Source organism: Macrobrachium nipponense, chromosome 37 (assembly GCF_015104395.2).
Source record: "Macrobrachium nipponense isolate FS-2020 chromosome 37, ASM1510439v2, whole genome shotgun sequence".
NCBI classification, from domain to species: Eukaryota; Metazoa; Arthropoda; class Malacostraca; order Decapoda; family Palaemonidae; genus Macrobrachium; species Macrobrachium nipponense.
Window position 1 is genome coordinate 18415339 of NC_061097.1, and position 10000 is coordinate 18425338.

A 10000-nucleotide genomic window follows, 5' to 3' on the forward strand; every position below is an offset into this window, starting at 1 on the left:
CGCCATTGCTATGCGATAATTCTTATGTAAACAATAGAACAAACAAATACAATCTTATGGGAAACCCTGCACTCTTTAAAGCGTGTTTTCTCTGACCTCCGCCAAGACTATCAAATGATATATACACCATTAATTATATACAATATGTACTGTATGCAGAAGGAAAAATATTTAATCTTGGTGGTATATTTCTTCTACGGCTAAGCCATAAAGTTTTGTAGATATGGCAACTACATTATGGTAAATTATCTTTGCAGCATTTACCAGTGGCAATGTGTACTACATGTAGAAATACAAATTTCAATTCTGTCTGCTGTACTAGTTTGTATACACTTGAGCAATATAGTTCACCAATTTGTCGACGTTTTGTGCCTTTCTTTCCACCATAAATTTACAGTCCTGTTTTCCTCTAGAGGCAGAACTAATTAGGTATCATTACAATTCAGCAGAGTCCTCTCCATACCAGGTTTGGGAACTTATTGATAACATCTACTAAATAGAGTAAAATACCGAATGGCCACCTGGCGGCCACCTCTTCCGTAATTTCCGAAAATCTGAAATTACCGTATTAATTTGTGACTTAAGGGAAAAACTTACTTTGAGAGGAAATTAGAGGTCTTGAGGTATTGCTTCGACGGACGCTGGCTCTTGACAAATGTCTATCTCTATCCTGGGTTACAGATTTAAAGTACTTTTTCGGAAAGGAGGTCACGCTACGGTAGAGGCCGGCCATTCGGTATTTTAACCTAAACTACCATAACATTACACGAACACTTACAACTGCAGCAGGCCTGGATCTAGGCCTTCATGATACTAGCCTATGTACATTGTTGTAGTACAATGATATGATGTATGGACTGATGGTAACCCTACATGCCAGTGACTTTTCAGGTGGATTTCAGCCCACTGAACCACTTTTATTCCATACAATTCGTCATTTGGAATAATATTTTACGAGCTGTAGGCACGTACTACGGATAAACAACACCCCTGCTTTAATAAAAAGCTAATTACAACATTCATTACGTATTTTGTTAGCTATAAAAGCAGGAGTGAAGTTGACTGCGATCTAACACACGTTTACCAGAGGTTATTTCAACAGTCATAAAGATTTTCATGAATGAAAAAAGGTCTCTTACTTGTGAAATGCGTTACCCCGTTCTTTTGTGAACTCGTTCCTGTAATTGACACAGTTGATGACCCAGCATTGGCTACCAGAATTGGCTTTTTTTGCAGTTGATACCGATGCCATCTCTGACAGTTAGCGCATAACAATGGCTCTCTTTACGTGCACGCCATTGTTGCTTGTCTGTCCAAAATCTCCTCTCTATATCTATGGTTACAAATCCCCTTTGAGAGCGTAGAAGTAGCACCAGAACTAAACTATTCGTCTTTATCTTCTGAACTAGCTGAAAAAAAAGTAAATGTGGGGAAGAAACAATCGAGTTTCCTGTACGGCGTATAATACTGTATGAAACTCAACCACGGCCCATGAAACTTGCAGCCACTGTCCAGTGGTGACCTGTATTGTTGGCACCTATAGCGGTGGCAGACGCAAGATCATGGCCAACTTTAACCTTAAATAAAATAGAAATTTCTTAGGATAGAGGGCTGCAATTTGTATGTTTCATTATTGGAGAGTAGATGATCAACATATCAATTTGCAGCCCTCTAGCCTCGGTAGTTTTTAAGATCTGAGGGAAGAGATAAAAGATTTTCTTTTATAGAAAACTAAGACTAAAATAAAACGGTAGCGATACCAACGAACCTTATATTGTATTTTTCCCTACATCTGCCCTTGGCACAAAGGATTAGCTCCTAGTGTCAGTTTTCTCATTAATGGGCTGAAGTCTTCTGGTATTCATTTCAAATCATCCATATGAGAACTGAAGAGATCCGTTGTTCCTAAATGTAGGAAGATACGTAAATATTACTTCAGAGGGCAAGATTATTATTATTATTATTATTATTTTTTTTTTTTTTTTTTTTTTTTTTTTTTTTTTGCTCTATCACAGTCCTCCAATTCGACTGGGTGGTATTTATAGTGTGGGGTTCCGGGTTGCATCCTGCCTCCTTAAGAGTCCATCCCTTTTCTTACTATGTGCGCCGTTTCTAGGATCACACTCTTCTGCCTGAGTCCTGGAGCTACTTCAGCCTCTAGTTTTTCTAGATTCCTTTTCAGGGATCTTGGGATCGTGCCTAGTGCTCCTATGATTATGGGTACGATTTCCACTGGCATATCCCATATCCTTCTTATTGCTATTTTCAGATCTTGATACTTATCCATTTTTTCCCTCTTTAACACTTTAACCAGACAGAACAGAGGACTGGCACAACAAATCAATGCACGGACAATACACGAGACAGACTAAAGAACTAGCCAGCGATGACACATGGCAATGGCTACAGAGGGGAGAGCTAAAGAAGGAAACTGAAGGAGTGATAACAGCGGCACAAGATCAGGCCCTAAGAACCAGATATGTTCAAAGAACGATAGACGGAAATAACATCTCTCCCATATGTAGGAAGTGCAATACGAAAAATGAAACCATAAACCACATAGCAAGCGAATGCCCGGCACTTGCACAGAACCAGTACAAAAAGAGGCATGATTCAGTGGCAAAAGCCCTCCACTGGAGCCTGTGCAAGAAACATCAGCTACCTTGCAGTAATAAAAGTGGTACGAGCACCAACCTGAGGAAGTGATAGAAAACGATCAGGCAAAGATCCTCTGGGACTATGGTATCAGAACGGATAGGGTGATACGTGCAAATAGACCAGACGTGACGTTGATTATTATTATTATTATTATTATTATTATTATTATTATTATTATTATTATTATTATTCACTTGGTTCTGTTTTCCTATTATCTACATATGCTCAGTCTATTCTGTGGAAGCTTTCATTTTAAGCTAATTAACCCAGTCTGTTTCTTAGGTTGTTCGAATAATAATAATAATAATAATTAATAATAATAATAATAATAATAATAATAATAATAATAATAATAATAATAATAATAATAATAATAATAATAAGAGCGGTAATGAAAAATAATAAGAGTAGTAATGAAAAATAATAATTTTTAAAGCAATAACATTAACAAGTAAAGTTCCCATATTAAACAGAAATGATGACCATCTTTTTAAATTATTTTGGAAACGAGAGCTGAGCTGGCTCTGAAAAATATCAATATTTCAGTATATTTTGACATTAAAACCTGAGAAATATTAATCTTTCAGTACATTTTAACATTAAAACCTTTGCCGATTTAACTTCAGTAATGTTAAGATCTTACATGTAATGACAGTACCTCTCATGGTCATATCAAAGCCACCTCGAGGAGTAAGGGATTGCTTTTTGTCGAGTCTGGAAGCTGGAGTGAATAATCTCTTCTGAAGCATTACAATAAGCCAGAGAGGCGTAGAAGATATTCTCAAAATGATTTATTGAACATATCCTATAACCAAAAAGCTATGAGCCGATGCCTCCCCGCTTTTAAAAAGTTCCGTTCAATATCAAAATCAATTAGGCGGTTTTAGAGGCCCGAGTTGATTCGCCTGACAGTCTGTAATTACGCCGAGATGAGGTTGACCACAGTAATCATGGTCGGGTTGGGAGGTTGGATCTCTCTCTCTCTCTCTCTCTCTCTCTCTCTCTCTCTCTCTCTCTCTCTCTGATTCTGTCTGTATCCCGATCTCATCTTTGTTTCCATCTGCTTACTTGATAGTATGCAATACGTACAGTAAGTTCATTCTCTAAGATACCTACATAGTACCTGCTTCAAGACTCTCTCTCTCTCTCTCTCTCTCTCCCTTTTGCCGTATGTGATGTGATTCCGCCATGATTGATTTCAAGTTAGATTTAAAAGTTAAGTCGTTTCCTTCCTAAATATGCCTTTACTAGAATTACTGTTACAAGGAAACGTCCACTCAAGAATTCTTATTGTAATTACTAGTATTTCATCTATAGGGCGTTTCCTCTAGTGGTAAAATCTTCACGAAAAAACGAAACAATCATCACTCATTTTTCTCCTCTGATTGCTGAACCTGTGATGAGCCACCTGTGCAGAAAACTTCCACTGGACTGGCCTCTTCATGTATCAACACTGAAGACCCATTAGTAGGTCGTCGATCATCCACCTCGCACACACACGCGCACACTGCGACGCTCATTCCTATTCCTTGAATATTAAGGTCTTTCATTCCATCTCCCCGTCCTCTCCATCAACCCTGTGCTTTATCAGTTTCTCTCTTCTCTCTCCCGAGACTTCTGAATCCTATTTCCTTTCCACCAGCCTGCTGTCCTTCATTCCCTCCACGTGACCAAAACTTTTAAGCCTACCTCTTAATTACTTCTTCGCCTCAGCTACATTTCTCACCCCTCGAGCCTTGTTGACTTCACTTATATTTAACTGCAATAATCCGTATCAGCAGTCTCCACCCATTTTCCCTTAGTCGAATTCAACATCCACAGTTTCTCTATATAAAGGAGATTTGGCTCATCAACTTTTCGTGGACCCTAACATTTGTTTCTATAGAAATTCTCCTTCCATTTTAAATACCTTCTGCATAATTCACTCTTCCCTCAGTGTTTCATTTATTTTGTGGGTACTTTTTCCCATCATCAAGCCATCAGCCGTTACATTGAAGTCCAAATATCCATGAATCAATATTGCCCACCACCATCCGTACTGACTTATCACAGTATTCCGGATTCCATTTGCCCACAAAACATTTTCTTGCGAGCGTTCACTATTAATATTCTTATCCTTATAAATACTCCTCATCTTTCACAAGTCTTTGGAAAAATCAATTACGCCACTACCCATTGACAACACCATTTTCTCACCACAAAAAATTGCACATATATTTCATGTAATTTCCTTGAATTTTATTATAGAAATAGTCTGTGGTATTGGGATATAACATACTCTTGTCTGATATTTTGTACAATAAAATAAGCATATATTCCTTTGTCTGTGTGTCCGACATAAGAATGGCCATTATTTTAAAGACATCTTATCAAACTCAACAAATTATTCTACATAATCTGAGATCTACGTCTTCTGGGAACGTGTAGGTAACATCTATTTCCATTTTAGTTACATTCTCCTCCTCTTGCCAATATTGATAATAATAATATATTGCCGTGGCCTTCGTCATTCCAGCTTGACAGACGAACCGAGGTTATTTTAACGAGATTAAGGATTGGGAAAACTCATTTAACCCATCAGTTTATTTTAGAAGGAAGCAGCCCACCAATGTGTGCTTACTGTGACAAGATACTAACAGTGAAGCATTTTCTGATGGTTTGCCCCAGATATTTTAACCAAAGGGAAAGATACTTCCAGGGTAAATCCCTATCGAATATCCTGGGAGATAAAACAGATATTTCTGCTCTCATCTCTTTTTTAAAGTGCATACACATTTTTAATAATGTATAGTTAATTATTTATATATCATATCATACATATTTTTAAAGACAAACTATTTTTTAAATATATTACGCCATTCATTAAACTTCTTTTCTATATTTTATTTATTGGTCGCATCTAATTTTATTAATCATTTCTTTCACTAAGTCATTAATTCATTTACCATAGTTCAATTTATTTAACCTTCATTACGGGGATGAATGGCCTTCTTGGTCCCAGTGCCTGGGCTTAAGCCCTAAATATCATACATCTATCCATCCATCCATTATAGTTACAAAATTATAATGCGATTGTTTCCTAAGGGTGTGTTCACACTGCAAGAAAACATATCATAAACACACGACGGTAAATTATCCCACGCACACCACTAACAAGTTGAATATTATTAGTCAACGACTTATCGGCAGTTCTAACTATTGCTTCATGCTATTATCGAGCATTTGCCAAACGTTCGTTCTCTGCCTACAGTCTTGGGACTTTTCCTAGATGGTGACCCCCAAGAGTTTTCTGGGGTCTAGGACTAATATTTCTTGGACTAATATTTACAGTCTTTTGTTTCTGTTTTTACGGTCATCCCCAACGGGCTTGTCCTAAACACTCCACAGAGGTGGATACATACCTGGTTGAAACCCTGGGAGGTCACTATCTAGGAAAGATACCAGACTTGACATTTTTTTCTGCCTCACTGTGATATGAATGCGATAATTTGCCAAGGTGTGTTTATGACGTTTTATCGTAGCGTGGTGCCTCATTTTTGCTTCCTTGTATGACGCCTCAGTGCTCCTCGTCTTCTATTAGGTAAAAGGACTAAAAGGAACTAAAGAACCAAAAGGAAAACCAGGATTCGTGTAAGGAAAACCACTGGTCACCATTTGATTTTTTTTTTTTTTTTTTTTTTGCAAGGAAACGCGCTTTAACAATATAAAGTGAATTTATGGTTTTTACCTATTCTTAGGATATGAAACTCAGTGTTTAAAAATAGTAATTTTGAATCACAAAGACTGAGATTGCGTAGAATAACTCTTATGTAAAAAAAAAAAAAAAAAAAAATAGTCCGTTCGGTGTCCAGCATAACTTTTCTTAAACAAGAAATTGTCAGACTGATGAAGATCTGTGGTTATCCTTTTCCCAATTATCTTTTTCAGTATCCTTAAAGACCTGTGCGTGATGACACCCGATCCTCCCGATTTGGATCAATCCGTTGGTGCTCTGTCCACCCTTGATTTTCCGCTAACTCTGAATCTGTGGGCTAATTGAGTTATTACAAAGGTAAGTGTTAGACTGGTCCCTTTGTTTTTGTTTTTCTATGAACTGCCTATTTTTACTTCATTCAGCATTATTTTTGTAAATCTGCTCATTAAGTGTACATGAATAAAACATTAGCCAGTCGAATATTACCAGACTATATCTTCAGTTTATTATCCAAAGCTAATCCAAGGGGCAGACCCCTACATCTCTGGTGTCCTTATGTGCCTCTTAACATTCTACAATTCTCTTGAAAATGACCACTATGCATTTACTTTTTTATGTAACGGATGTTTTGCGATTGATAGCAGCGACTTGACGGTAGTGGTACTAGTTTTCGCAATAGTAATATATAATAGTGTTGGTCTTGTATGATGCTTAAATAGCCACGTTAACACGCGTAATTTTGCCACAGATTTCAAATACGACGATTTAGTAGCAGATGTACCATCATAACGCCGACTAGCGCCTGTGCAGAGAGAAAGTTTCGTCGCCTAAGTATTGTGTTTTGCCAAATGGCACAAGATATAAAGGTGCGCAATTTCCCTCGAGACACACCTAACCCTTTTCTAGATGTGATCAAGAAAACGGTTCATTGCAGCACTGACGACTTGTAACTCGAAGTGGTCGTCGCCTTGGGACACGGCGGCGTCCTTCTGAAACTGCCGTAGCCACGCATCGAAGACACCCACTGAAACGTATAGCCTGTCATTAATTTCACATATACCTCTCGCGAGCAGCCAGATTAAACAGCACTTTCGGTGCACAACCTCTTCTCTCGTTGCCGGCGTCCAAATGACATTGAGGGACTCTAAAGAGCGGCTGATTATGAGCCCCGTTGTCGTGGGGCTCTCCCAAAGAAGCGCTGATACCATCAGAGGCTCCATCTTTTCTCTCGTTCTTTTTGCGAGACGCAAATCTCGAGGAACTGCATCGCAGGGCTTTTATTATTTTGGGGTGAGCTCTGGGAGAGCAAAGGCCGAGGGGGCGGGCATTAATGAGATGGAATTGGAGGGAGCCTGCTGGAGATAAGGCCACTCGGGTGTTGTGTCTCAGTCGACTCGAAGGTGTATTGTGTCTCAGTTGGTCCATAGTGTACAATTACCCTTGGGTGTTGAGCTGTTCACGTCCATCTTACCTGCACCTGACACTTAATTGTCCGGAGAGTTAAGCACTCGCATTGTTTTCTTTTTCCTTGATCGACTTTTTTATTTCTTTATTTGCTCTAATCTGATGGCACGCGCAAGAGGAACTCAAAAGAAAAATAAAATTATATATTCATCACATTCATAAATTTGACTTTGTCAATCTTTCTCTCGATACCACTTCTGCCTGCCCATTCTGCCAGTTGGTATTTATTCAAAGTAATGCGTTTTCATATTATCTACTTGTTGCGTCGTTTTTTCATTTTTTTTAACTAAACGTGTGAAATAGGATTTCAGAGAGAGAAGAGGAACGGACTTAAACAATACAGGGTCATATTGCTTAAATTTAGTGTATCTTTCATGAGAATATAAGTTCCTCTCTTTCTCTCATCCAATTACTCGGTAGCTAAAGGACCAATGCGGCGGTAATTATTGGCTTCGCTTTTCTAGGGAGGCGTTCCGAATGTTCTAAATGTGAATATTGGATACGATTGAAATAAAAATTAGTTTGAAAATGTTGAGAGGAGCTTTTATGAGCAATATCTACGGCGCAAGAAGAAATAATTGGTGGGAACTGTAGGTACGCTGAACTGGTGAAGGGATTGGTCAGAGTATTTTGAGGTTTTGTGGTTACGTGGAAAGAATGGAAGACGATGAATTGGTGAAGAGAGGATACTCTAGAGATTAGAGGAGAGAGGAGGACGGGAAGAACTGGAAATGTTTGGGCACATGTCGTGTAAGATGCAATGTAAAGGTGGAGCCTTAATATCCAGGATATGCGAGGATGCTTGCGAGATAGGAGCAAATGACGCAGTATATGTAGGAAGGCCTGACGCGCTACTGATGAGTATTCTTTATCGTTGTGCAAAGCTGTCATTGTCATCGAAGATTTACTATACCGTTCAAGTTTGAATGTAACGGCTATTACCAGTGTGTTGCCTTATCTCTTCCCCGCCTCTTGTTAAGGGAGGGACACTGATGTGTGTGTGCATATACGAGTATATATATATATATATATATATATATATATATATATATATATATATATATATATATATATATATTACATATATATATATATACATATATATATATATATATATTATATATATATATATACATATATGTGTGTGTATAGTATTAGTATGTATATATGTATGTGATGTATGTAGAAAGATCAATAGTAATATTCTTGTTTATCAAAACGAAAGGTATTTGTAGAAATATATACAAACTTTGTATATATTTCTACAAATATATTTCGCCTTGATAAACAAGAATATTACCTTGGATCCTTTCCCACTGAATTAGTTCGAAAGCACAATACAGTGTTTTTTTATCTTGTTATATAATATATTACTATATATATTATAATATATATAATATTATATATACATATTATATATATAATATATATATATATATATATATATAAGCCACTGTCAACTCTTCACTTCTCTACTTTCCTCTACTCCTTTAGGTGTACTTGTCTCTGCAAGGCTATATATGAGTGAGAGATACATAACTTTAACCTTCGAGATCAGGATTCAAACCAGCGCTACTGCAAGTGTCAGTGAGTGTACGCTACAAAAGCTGACCTTCCGGTTGTCGACAAGTGTTTTAGGATTAGGATGAGATTTTTCGTAATTGGCCCAAAGCGTTCTGTCTCTCTCGGGAGTTTAACCAGATGCCGTCAGTGCACCTTAATTGGTGCACTGTAGACATTACTTAAGGGTTTTTGCTGCGTCCCTTCGGCCCCTAGCTGCAACCTCTTTCGCTCCTTTCGCTGTAGCTCCGTTCAAATTATCTTTCTTCCATCTGACTTTCCACCTTCTCCAACAATTGTTTCCTAGTGCAACTGCGAGGTTTTCCTCCCGTTACACCTTTCAAACTTCTTTATGTCAATATCCGTTTCAGTGCTGAATGACCTCATAACTCCCAACGCTTGGCCTTTGGCCTAAATCTTATTCTAACCATTTGAGTCTCTCTCTCTCTCTCTCTCTCTCTCTCTCTCTCTCTCTCTCTCTCTCTCCACTTAGCGTTCCATAGGGAACAACCGATAAACATCTCAAATGGATGTTTCTTCTTTTATTGTTTTGCTCGTTGATGGCGACTGATGTAGGCGTTGTCAGTGTTTTGATGGCTCATGTTTTTCTGTCTTCAGACAGAT